Source organism: Vicugna pacos, chromosome 18, assembly GCF_048564905.1.
Source record: "Vicugna pacos chromosome 18, VicPac4, whole genome shotgun sequence".
NCBI lineage: Eukaryota > Metazoa > Chordata > Mammalia > Artiodactyla > Camelidae > Vicugna > Vicugna pacos.
Genome location: NC_133004.1, coordinates 11,057,644 through 11,071,285, shown reverse-complemented (window position 1 = coordinate 11,071,285; position 13,642 = coordinate 11,057,644). Strand labels below are relative to the sequence as shown.

General features: G+C 41.1%; 1 pseudogene; it reads left to right on the top strand.

The window, feature by feature from the left end:
* The first annotated feature begins 11,552 nt into the window (after positions 1–11,552).
* LOC107035235 (ADP/ATP translocase 2 pseudogene) lies at positions 11,553–13,237 on the top strand (annotated as a pseudogene).
* Positions 13,238–13,642: the final 405 nt, after the last annotated feature.

The window sequence follows — 13,642 nt, the reverse complement described above, 5'->3', positions numbered from 1 at the left end:
CCCCTGGAGAAAGAAACGGAAAGAGCTGGGGTCAGAATGAGGTGGGGCTCCATTCTTTATCTGGTACCTCATCTCATCCAAGTCCCCAACCAGGGAGAAGGAGCAAATGTTCTCTTCATCTTTTAAAGAGAGGGCTCCAGTGATGGTGACTTACTCAACTCCAAAACCAAGGCTGGGGGAAGGGCACATGCAGCAACCAGAGCAGTATCACCTGTAGGAAGGTGAAAACAGCTCACGGGAGGGCTCAGGTGGTCAGCCTGATTTAATTTCAATCGATAAAAGAATACTACAGTCTAAAAATACTAGCATGCAATGGATTTGCTCTTTCTTGACATCTAGCAAGTTTCCAAAGCCCACATGTAACATTATCATGAACCAGTGAAAGGAATATTCCACAGACAGGGAAAATCAATGCCACAGGCAGGCTGAAAACCAGGCTGGAGGAAAGGAAGAGAAAGGGCATAGTTAAGAAGAGGGGAAAGGCTGGGAAAAAGACATCATCACAAGGACTCTCAAGCATCATCCAACAATCATATAATCATTCATTGAAGAGAGTTACTGAGGTCCTATTTTGTGTAAGATTGTACAGCGTGTGAAGCAAGAGTGCAGCGTTCATGGTGGCAGCAAGTGGCGGGGCTCAAATACACTTCTGATCCCGGTACCTGGCACACTTGTCCTCAGTATAAAGGCAAAAAAATAAAGTAAAATAATACTATGTAAACTGAATGCATTGTTGAAAAAAAATTAAAGAAGTCCTAAATACCTGGACAGACACACCACGCACATTCCTGGATCACAAGAGAGCGCTCTTGGGATGGTAGTGCTCCCCAGAGTGATCCGTATAGTCAACGTGGTCTCGATCACAATCCCAGCGGGCTCCTCTGCAGAAACTGATGAGCTGCTGCTACAATTCACATGGGAATTCGAGGGTCTCAGTAACCAAAATGTACTTGAAAAAGAAGAACAACTTTAGAAGACTTGTAATTCTCAATTTCAAATCTTAAAACTGTATCTCCAGGTGAGGTTAGAGGCCATTTTTAAGTTATTATTGTGTTTATCCATATTTTCTAAATTCTCTGTAATGAATACTATCGTTACAATAAGAAAAATAAAAAGTAAGGTATCTTTTAAAACATGCACACCGATTCATTCATTGGGAAAAAATATTTTAACTATAAAGAGGTAAACAAATATGTAGTGAAAAAGGACTAGTTAAAACAAGAGTGCATTTACATTTTTCATAAATTGAAACTGAAAAGCACAAATACATCAAGTTTCTAGGGAGACCAATGCAACATATTAATAGTTATTTTCAAAAATTCTAATTGAACAATGAAAACTCAAGAAAGGGTAAATAGTGATTGACAGCCAACTGCAAACACATGGAGAGCAAAGGCCTAGAAATCACAGTTCCTTTAACTCTGCTACTAACTCAATAGGAGAGGAAATTCCTCACTGAGGGGACAGTGGAATCCCATGCATAAGGCAGGATACACAGTACAAACTGCACTAGAATCGGGGGTGAATTTCTTAGAAGAATTGTAAGGTTACAACATTGCTGAAAAACTATAAAAACAGTGACAGACAGATTAAAACACACAGTCATATATATTATATAGAAACATATGAAGTCTGCTCCCATGTTGCATAGAAATACAAACATATTTGTTCATTTATGACACTGATTACTTTATCCCAGTTAGAATATTTCAACTAAAACAAATAATCAATAATACACTCCTCTTGTCAAATCTAGTTGATAAGTTACTCTGCTATGTAACCACAATGTGTGTAAGATAGATCTAAAATTAGTGAAAAAGATCTTTGTATGGTTTCTTGAACTCTTCTCAAAATTCTAAGCTTAATTTTAAAATAGATCTGAACAGTATTTTTATATTAATTTTCCGTCGTGAAATGAACAACATAGTCTGTTGTCAAAATTCTGTGCTTACAATGATTCACGAACACCGTATCCTCACAAAACTGCTGGACAGCAAGGCACTATCCAGACACTGTGACCCAACAAATGAAACACAAGGAAGACAGTGACCCTATGCTGGAGGGCTTATAATCTGTGTCAACACCCGTGTTTCTATTTGATTGGTTTGATTGGGTAGAAAAATAAAATCAATCAAGTACTTTCTTCTTTGAGCATTCTGTAAGTCATGACTGTTTTTAGTGTCATGAGCAGGAAAGACTTAAGCATGACTTGATTAGGTCAACTAGCAACAATCATTACCGGAGAGTGAGTAATAAAGAAGTAAACTAATAGCAATGCTTCTGCCTACATGAGACATAAAATAAATCTACACTGATCTCCACAGGAAAAATGAGGAGATGAGGTCCCCAGTGAGAAAACAAACTAACAAGAAATCAAAAAATGAAAGACGTTTTCATGAACGATTCCAGGAAGGAGTGGTGCATGCTGGTGAAGAGCACAGATGCTGGGGACAAACATGAGGGTCTGAACTCCCACAGCACTGGGTAGCTGTGACACTGATATGTCAGTGACATTTTCTGCCTCTCAGTCTCCTATCCATAGACTGGGGATAACAACAGCACCCATCTCCTAGAACGGTCCTACGAATTAAGTTATTTTATATATAAAAGTTTAAATGAAATACCTCAGATTTTAAATAATACCCCAAAAGAACAAGGAACAATGAAAACAGACATAAGTTGGAATTCATCAATATTTAAAATTTTGCTTCAAAGGGCACCATCCAGAAAGTGAAAAAACAACACACAGGAGAAAATTTTTTCAAATCATATATCTGATTAGGAATTTGTATCTCCAAATGAAAAAAACAAAAAACAAAAAAAACAAAAAAAAACTCCTACAACTCAACAATAAAAAGGCAACTGAATTAAAAAGTGAATAAAGATCTGAAAAGTTATTTTTCAAGGAAAATACACAAATGGCCAATAAGCACAATGAAACGATGTTTAATATCTTTAGCTGTAAGGGAAATCAAGTCAAAACCACTAGGAGAAACCGCTTCACACTCACTACAGTAGGTTACAATAATAAAAAAAAGAGTAACAAGCACTAATGAGGACAGAGGAAGCGGAGCGCGCAGCCCTTGCTGGTGAGGACGTAACACAGCGTGGCCACTTTGGAAAACAGCCTGGCAGGTCCTCAGAGGGTTGAACATTTGGTTTCTGAATGACCCAGCAATTCTGCTGTCCGGGCACACACGTAAGAGAACTGAAAACAAATGTCCACATAAAAACTCCTACAGGAATATTCACGGCGTCACTACTCATCACAGCCAAAAAGCAGAAACAACCCAAATGCCTATCACCTGATGAATGTGTAAACAGTGGGGCTCAGCCATACAGTGGAATATTATTCAGCAATAGGAAAGCGTAGAGTACTGACCCAGGCCACAACGTGGACAAACATTGAAAACGTTACTCAGTGTGAAAGAATTGAGTCACAATAGACGGTTCCATTTACATGAAATGACTCATTTTACATGAAATGTCCAGCACAGGCAAACCCACATAGAGAGAAGAGTGGCTGCCTGGGGCTGGGGGAAGATGGGGAAGTTGGGAATGACTGCTTGTGCATACTTGGTCTTCCTGTTGGGGGATGAAAATGTTCTAAGATTGACTGGGATGCACAATTCTGGGCATAGAGTAAAAACCGCTCTACAATTTAATGGGTGAATTGTATTAAAACTGTTAAGGACAAAAGCACCTCGGGACAGTACCTTCAAATAGTAAATGCAAATTGCTAACTTTTATTAGAGGAAGAAGAAACTGCCCTCAGCATGAAAGCAGAAGTTCAGCAAATCAGAGTTAACCGAAATTGGACAAGAGCATTTCACTTGAAACAGTTGCTGATTGTACACGAAATAGTCACAATTAGAAAAATCAGTTTGACATCATGAAGAAACACTCTGCTTCAAATGCAGATCAAGGATGAGGCAAGCCCAGCTGCTACAAATGACCAGAGAAGAAACCTGGTTCTTAAAACAAGCACCAGAGCCAGCAAGGAAATGGTGGTGAGGAAAGCAGGCGGCCGAAAATCTGGATCACTTTGTTGCAAATAATTTCTCCACTGAAAATTCAAAAATAAAATGAAAGTGATGCAATGCTGCGCTGGCCTCACCTGAATGGGCTTCCGTCGGTGCTCGACAGTCCTGTAACCGTGAATGAGAGACTCAGGAGAATCAGCATGGGTCCTGGGAGTCCCCAAATGACTGCCCACCAGCACGCTGACCACCATCACATCTGCCAGGGTTGAATTGCTGAGAAGAGACCAACTTCTGAAAGGCACAGGAAATGTTGATAAGGGAAGAAATGGGTGCTGTCAGTCCTGGGACAGAGGCCCTGTGAGCAGGGGCCAGAAGGCTGCAGGTGAACTTCAGTGGCCCTGGGGCAGGAAGGGACCATGGGGGAGCAGATCTCAATTCTCTTTTCTCTCTCCCTTGGGTAGGAGAGATAAAGCCTGCATCCTTCTCACCCGGTACTGTGGGTTCTGGCTGGCAGAAGTCTTACCGACATGGAATGATTATTCAAGACTCTGTGGAAAAAGTCAAGAAATTGAGAGAGAGTAGGGAGCCAACTCCACGAGTCTCTCAAATGCTCCCATATTTATTGTGTATAATCAAAGGAAAAAGTCATTAACACGTGTGATAGTAAGCAGGAACTTGGGGAAAGACGGGATGAGACAGAGATTGTAGAATCCACAACGAGTACAAAGGCTTAGTGTATCTTCAGTGAAGTCATGGGGTGAGGGGAACAAGATACATTTTTAGATATGTGAATTACAAAGAAGACCATCAGACTAGCCAGGTCCTTGTTTTGGGGATAATAGACTATCTAACAGCACACAAGACCAGCGTTTATAACTGAGGGCCTAGGTTCTTGCTTTGCAACCAGCAGAGTGCTATCTAAAACCAAAACTATGCAAGCAAAGCATGGTCTCTGCTTTTTAAGGCAAGGAGACTGAAGAGAGGATGCACAGGCACTTGCTTGCAAAGCAGTTACTAAGCATATTTTTTTCTTCTTAAAGTTCACAGGTGGCTGGGGTTTGTTACAATTTGTTAACCCAATCCTGGGCTCCCACATGGAACCATTATGGAGGACACACTAGGATGACAAATTCTGGCTCTGGGTCTTTTCCTGTCAGCTTCAGCCACTCTAGCAGGTTGTAGGCACATCCGTGAATTACGATCCCACAGATCCACCCACACTCTTAACTCCTGGTGCTTAAAACTTAATTTTAGCTCTACACAACTTAACGTAGAAAAGTTTCAGAAATAAAAGATATTATATTCCTTTTATATGTCATCATAGGACTGATTTTTCTGATTCCTGTAAGCTGCTTCTACTTGGTAAAGCACATAATTCTGCAGGTGAATTCAGTACTTTCCTTTGGGCATATCTAGCCAGTTTGGGCTCGCTAACTTCTATTGGTCAAATACCGATACACATAATTGATTTCATTGTTCATCGATTTCAGCCGGGAGGAGTGTCACTCTGTTCCTCAGCCCAACCGCAACTCTTTTCTCATCAGCAACTCAGGCCTCCTGAAAAGAAAACAAAGCATTTGTTTCCCTTCTACACTTTCCACAAATCCAACTGGAAACATCAGCCTGGAGAAAGTACTCAACACAAATGTTAAAACAAAAATCTAGAAACCTGAAGCAACTCCATCTCCGAATCATGATACACAATGACATGAGAGTAAGTGTGTCAGGCACAAAGCATGCGGGAGCCTGACCACCTGATTTCTATTCTTCAAAGGAAGGAAGGTTTTCGTATTTTTTATTATCACTCTTTGTCATTGTTTCTGATTAAGCCAAAAAATAGTTTATGAAATAATTGAGCACTGCAATAAGAGATTTTTGCTGTATTAATTACAGAAGGCATTCAGAGGGGATAGGAAAATCCACCTCTGTAAAAATTGCAAAATTTTTTCCCCTGTTAAAAGCACGTATACAAAATGCAACAGAGAATTCAAATTCTTGTGGAGAGGAGCAAAAGCCACAGAACCAAAGCAAAGTCATTTCTATGAGTCAATTAAAAATTCACTGGACAAACATGCTCAATGCATTCAATCAACTTTAAAGGCACACCGCAAACCATTCACTTAATGATCTGCAGGTTAGAGGAAGAATTTCCCTCTTTAACAGACAACAGAAATCAATAGGGTGCCCCACCAAACAAGGACCAAAGAACAATCAGGTTTTTTACAGTTCTGATAAATCAGCATGTTCTAAAGATCAAAATCCAGAAATTTTAAACATTCATTCACACCACAATGAAACAAGCACTTAAAAAAAAAAAATCCAAAGAAACTAAGCACACAGATCATGAATATAGATCAGTGAGAATTTCTTGTACCGCTGAAAGAACAGGCTATAGCCTTTTTCTTGAAAAATAAAACTACTTTTAATGATAACTGCTGAAACACATTTCATCATTCATGTTGCCTTGAAAAATCTGAGGCACTTGTATCTGATCAGAAAAGCAATTCTGAGTAATAGTATGTTACAATTCAGTGCCAGTTTACTTTAGAAGAAAAGAGAAAAGAAAAGCTACTGTTTCTCATATCCTGCACAAAGTGTGAAGTGCCTCCCTGCCTCTTTGTCTTCCCATTTTCTAAGCTCATGCTCCCCAACCCTTCTGAAACAAGTATGAGAACCTCTTATTCCCAATATGCCAAATGACCAAAGAACATCAATTTATTTGTGTAAATATATGCCTACACCTTGAAATGGAGGAGAAAGTTATCAGAAGGCTATATGAAACTTATTTCTACCTTCCTGAAATCACAAACACATACGTTCACATAGACACAGACACATACCCCCTGGATTACTGGGCACTTCACAAGCTTAGGACTTCCAACATCTACAAGGTAACTTTGTAGTTAGTTTAAAAAACAAAACTGTCAACTTTTGAAAGCCTTGATCATCTGCTAAACCATCCAAATATCAAAAAGACCCAATTAGCCTTCTCTGTAGAATGTAATTTCCCATGATGGCAAAGCAGGCCCTAAGAAGTACTACATCCAAGATTCGTGTTTATCACTAGCTGTGATCATTTTTAATCACATTAGCAGATTCAGAAAGGTATGTCCCAAGAACATTTATTTTTATTGAAATAGCATACGTGTTCAATTGCCTATACAGAGATTAGGTCCCATGATGGTGTTTAAGAGCTATTTTGTGTATTGCAATTTTTTTTTTCAAGTGCAGACAAGGAGGGTGTGTTTTACTCAGTTGTAGAGCACCTGCTTAGCATGCACAATGTCCTGGCTTCAGTCCCCAGTACCTCCAAAAAAATAAATAAAAATAAGTACATATTAAAATATAAGAATAAAGTTATAAAAAAAGCAGACTAAAAACCACTGCAATCTAGGTGCTACAATTATATTAAAAAACAAGTGTTTCTATCAAATATTGACTATATGCCAATCACACAGACAACCACAAATCACACCTGACAACCATCACGTGTGATTCACAGCAACACTACTAAGTAGACACGGATGAGGAACCCGGCTCTGCGGATGAGGAGACGGAGCTCGGAGGAGCCGGGGACACTGATCATCCTGCTCCCCGTGACACCGCGTCAGCCCAGGGAAAGCGCTGACAGAGCTGCTTTGAGGGGACACCCAGCTGCATGGAAACTTGGGGCACTGGGGAGTCCCAAAAAACACTCAAAACTGTTCAGTGAAAAACCAGCTCAAATATATTACACTGTGCTACATCCTTTAAACAGGGAACATGACTGAGACCTTTTGGATGCCTCCGTGTCCTTTCTGCCATCATCAGTTATTTGCCCTCTCAGCACGCCCAGTCATGAACTGGACCCCTTATAAAGTGCACTCAGATGGCAGAGCTTTTAAACCTGTTTTATGAAGTTTGTAAGGCTCTGTCTATGCCTCACACAGGCGGTCATCCATAACTTCTCACCGGTGTGGACGTACCACCTGAAATCACTTCTTTCTGCTTTTTAAAATCCCTTCATCTAATCCAGACTTTTCAACAGTAAAGAAGCAGCTCAACCACAGACAGTGGACATGTTTTCACCAAACGGACTGGAACAGCCCATCGGACTTCCTGGAAGCCCTTTTCTTCTATTAAACCCACTTCCAGGTACTTCATTATTTTCTGATTGGTGGACTTGGCCTCTGACTGGCCTACTCAGAGAGCTCCCAGCCTCACATCCAGGGGTGAGAGAGGACCCCGCTGTTGTGGGAAATCAGTGAGGAAGGCAGACATCCTCCAGTCAGTTCTGCACGGGTAGAAGTGCCACAATGTGCTCAGAAATTATACCGTCAGCACCCCTGGGCTCCAATGGACTGGTTTCACATTAACCAAACTCATGAGATACTGATGCAAGAAAACCAGAAACTTATCTTATTAATGTAACAGAAGACGTGAAACTATGAACCAGACTGAAATATCAGAGTTCAACCATGAGTACATTTTCTCCTCAATGGCCCAATCACGGGCAGGCAGTCACAGGGCAAGCATGGACAGAAACAGAGCAGGAAGGGTTTCTAGATTAACTCAATGGACTAATTTCTGTTATACGAACAGATCTACTGCTTGGAAAACAACGCTAATCACAGTGCACTCTCCGTGGACAGTGGGCGAGAAACGACTGTCAGCACCTGTGTAACTCTCCTTTCCCTGTCCTTTCTGGCTAACTGATGCACAGAGGACAGAGATCCAGGGATGCAGATACCTCTAAACACCCAAAGCCCATCTCTGGGAGTCTCAAAATCAGACAGCCAGGGTTTAAATACCAGCTCTGTCACTTACTAGCTCAGTGACCTTGGCCAACTTTCCCTCTGTGTGCCTCAATTTCCACACTGCAAAACTGGGATAACAATCAAACCTTTCTTACTTGCTTGTTGAGAAGATTGAAGGATTCATTTCTGTAAAACACTGAGAAAAGAATGTAACACATTTTTGGTGCTAAACAAATGTCAACGTAATATGAAAGTGATTTACAAGTCTCCCTTCTAATCATCTTCTATGTTTCCTGGTTAGTCTAAGTCCCAAAGATAATCCTTATTTCTCCTTTTATAAACTCTTGGGGAGCACCCTTCTGTTCCATCCCACCACCTGTTTAAACTGAGGAAGTGGATGCCTCCTCCTCACTCCTCTGGGCCACGGAGAGTGCTTGCCCTTCACATCCTTGACCCCTGGCCCACAGCTAGCCCTCCTCACACTAACAGAGTGACGTGTGAGTCCGGTGAGACAAGCAGGGCATGTGAAACCCTTCCTTTCCCTCTAGTGTTGGCCACCCTTGGGAAGCACCTGGAATGCTAAGCTCCATGGCAGTACAGCCCTGTGCATGATGGGGCAGATCCTCTCAAGGGAAGGCTCGCTGTGGTCCAGAATTACCTGGGACAGGGTGAGTCTCTACTTCTGGGACACAGTATCATGACACTCATTTTCCCACAGCCCTGAAGTTCATGGAGAACGTGGCTTAATCAGTAACAAAGAAGACATTTATCTCCTGCCTACTCTTTTGTGTCATCTCTCAGTTGGCTGCTGGAGACAACATGTATATAAGTACTGGATCGCCTTAAGCCCCAACATATATGAAGTAACAAAAAATTCTGTGGCTTAACGTTGGTTCAGGGCGACTGTGTAACAGTTCTGACTCTGCTGATGCTAAATTATGGGTATAGGAACTATGGAACCTCCGCAAATGTTTTTCATCATAAAACCAGCTTTTCTTATTTTCCTGTTTCTTAGTAATTGCCAAAGACTGTAAAATGATGGCTTCACACAAAACAGGAGCTAAAGTTTATGAGCCCTCTTGACATACCCACTGTGGTAAACACTTTACATAGTTTAAATTCTCACAATTCTACAAAGCAGATATGAGCGTCCCCATGTCCCAGACGAGGGAAAAACTCAAAATGAACTGACTTAGGCTCACGTGGCTCAGTGGCAACGCGCGCACGCAAACCCAAGTCAAAAAACTACACCCCTTCGTATATGTACCAAATCACCTCCCACCAACTATCACACAGCGGCGGGGTCAATACTCAGGGAACTCAATACACTTTTCAGCTTTAAGGTGTTCCAGAGGCCGCTTCTAGCTGTTTTATAAAATCCCGGCTCACTGGTTTCTAACACTGGAAGACAAGTCCGATGTTGCCATTGTTTACACAGCAAGTCTGAAATGTTCACAGCGAGATGACAGAATAAAACTAAGATATAAGCAGAATAATTTTTCCAGGTAGACAGACATAATGGACACTGTGCTATTCTGAAGCATTAAGCAAAGAAATCCAAATAAAATAACGTTGGTTAAGCCTTCTTTTACAAACAGGAAAATTAAGACTGTAAGAAGGTACAACAGCACCATCTATGGCTAAAAAGACCTTCCAGTTTGCCGGGAAAGATGCAACACAAAAATTGCCTGTAGGATCAGAAACGAGAATCAGATAACTAAAAGCTTCTGTAGCACATATTGCACTTTGCTTCGGGGAAGGGAGGGGTATTCAGTGTTTAATCTGATATTGCTAATGCTCCTGAATATAAACAAAAGACATAGGCTCATGGAAACTCATCTTAGAAGAGGAAAGAATCCAGTCCAGCCACTTCATTTTACAGGAGGGGAGACTGAGACCTGGGATCTGTCCTCCTGGCAATAGGCAGCAAAACTCTCCTAGGCCTCATGTCTTGCACTGTAACAAAAACCAACAAATCTGTACTAGGCCTATATTCATAAAAGTCACGTCTGTATTTTTCCAACAGTAGGTAATCTAAGTATCTTGCAAAATACTTCTCAAAGAGCCAGAAAATCACACAAGTTTGTTGAAATACAAACATTTATTTACATAATAAAACAGCATGAGCTTTATTCTCTCTATTAAAAAAGTGGCATGTCAAATCAATGTTTTCGTATTTTAAACCTGTTTAGAGCGCAGGGAAAAAAATCAAAATTTTCTTTAATCACAAAAGAGAGAAGCTTATTCCCTGAAAATGATCAATGTGGGTTTTTCTAAACTTAATGGATCTGGTCAGAATCCCACGGATTTAAAATTCTGAGTGCAACATGAATTCTAAGTTGTAACAATACACATTCTGTGTAAATAATCTTCAAGGTCGTCTGCTTAAGGCAATTTAACTAATCCCTGTCTCACTAGAATGATACAGATTTCATTAAAACTTAATTCTGCACTAAAAAAAATGAATCCTTGTTACTTTAAACCATATTCATATATATCATATACATACATATTGAATATGCATCAGAAATAAGCCGCCCTCTTTAATATTCAGAGTTTATCCTTCTAAAGTATCTGTCAATGTGACAGCACATTTTTATTAAGCACCTCTTGGATGCTTTGTATACAAGGCGTCTAACTCTCACAGTCAGACAAGGTAAACGATATTACTCAAATTTCACAAATGAGGAAATGCACTTAAGCCATGAAAACAACTTACATATTCATCATCAGGAAAGAAAAGAGTAAAGATTTTACTTACAATATTCACTGACAATCTTTTCTTCCATACTAAGACCACATAAAACCAATTCAGTCTTTGTAAGTATTTCTGTCAATAAGGGCCACTAGAGAAAAACAAGTAACATCATTAGCAGTGGTTGGACTTTCAAAGCCCACTTCTCTTTTGCACTATAATTATTTTTAATGTTTTGTTTTTAGTGCTTACAGAGCACTAAAATAAAAAAATGTTTTTAAGTCATTACCTGAGAATAAAATATTTGTGAAAATGTACAATTTTAATTTATACCCCTCTGTCTCACATTCTCACTGATGTCCCTCCTTTGAAGGCCTCATCAGGCTGAGATCACTAAAATCGGCCATTTATGGAGTCACAGGAGTTCGGGTAACCACTCAATGGGAGGCTGATTAGAGGAGCAATTAAGAATGCGTCCTGACAGCCTCGGAGTCCGAGCTGGTCCCTTACCATTCCCGCAGTCGCCCGCTTCCTCTCGCCTTCCAACATGACAGATGCCGCTGTGTCCTTCACCAAGGACTTCCTGGCAGGTGGAGTGGCCGCGGCCATCTCCAAGACCGCAGTAGCGCCCATCGAGCGGGTCAAGCTGCTGCTGCAGGTGCAGCATGCCAGCAAGCAAATCACTGCAGATAAGCAGTACAAGGGCATCATAGACTGTGTGGTTCGTATCCCCAAGGAGCAGGGAGTCCTGTCCATCTGGCGTGGTAACCTGGCCAATGTCATCAGATACTTCCCCACCCAGGCTCTCAACTTTGCCTTCAAAGATAAATACAAGCAGATCTTCCTGGGTGGTGTGGACAAGAGGACCCAGTTTTGGCACTACTTTGCAGGGAATCTGGCATCAGGTGGTGCCGCTGGTGCCACATCCTTGTGTTTTGTGTACCCTCTTGACTTTGCCCGTACCCGTCTAGCAGCTGATGTGGGCAAAGCTGGAGCTGAAAGGGAATTCAGAGGCTTTGGTGACTGCCTGGTTAAGATCTACAAATCTGATGGGATTAAGGGCCTATAACAAGGCTTTAACGTGTCTGTGCAGGGTATTATCATCTACCGAGCTGCCTACTTTGGTATCTATGACACTGCGAAGGGAATGCTTCCAGATCCCAAGAATACTCATATCTTCATCAGCTGGATGATTGCACAGTCTGTCACAGCGGTTGCTGGGTTGACTTCCTATCCGTTTGACACCGTGCGTCGCCGCATGATGATGCAGTCAGGGCGCAAAGAACTGATATCATGTACACAGGCACGCTGGACTGCTGGCTGAAGATCGCCCATGACGAAGGAGCCAAAGCCTTTTTCAAAGGCGCGTGGTCCAATGTCCTCAGAGGCGTGGGTGGTGCTTTTGTGCTTGTCTTGTATGATGAGATCAAGAAGTTCACATAAGTTATTTCCTAGTTTTTCTCCCTCTGTGAACAGGCATGTTGTATTATATCACATATCTTGAGCATTCTTGACAGACTGTTGGCTGTCTATTTATCAATGGCAACTACTTACTGGTTGAAATGGGAAGCAATAATATTCACTGGACCAGTTTTCTCTTAAAGCCATTTCCATGATGATGGGACCCAATTATATTTTTTATTTCAGTCACTCCTGGTAAATAACAAATTTGAAGAAATAAAAAATATCTGGAAAAACACACACACACACACACAAAAAGAATGCGTCCTGTGCAGCCTGGGTTCCAGCACCGAGCTAGCCACCTCCAGCTGTGTGTGATTTGGGACAAGCTGTCCACTTCTCAATCCCTCAGCAGCAAAAAAGGAGACACTGATACCTACAATCAAACACCTGCTATGAACTAAAACATGAGGAAAGCATTTTAGCCTTAGGTAGGTGTCCACTCACAGCGAGTTTGGTCATTATGATGATGAGGATGCCTGTTAATAAATTAAGCTAGACCACAAAGGAGAAATCACCTTAAAGGAGAAACATTTTAAGTCAACGAGCATTTCCTTTTGGAAGGATTGCAGAATATTCTATTGATTTTTTTAATAAACCAAGTTTTGTCCATTAATTATAGATTTACAGGTTCATGGACAAGTCTCCAGAAAAAGAATTAGAGGCCTCTAACCTCTGAATATGAAGAAAGTAAAATTTTTAAAAAATGGGGGAGATTATACCTCATTTGGGAGAGTATGTGCTTAGCATGCATGAGGCCCTCAGTT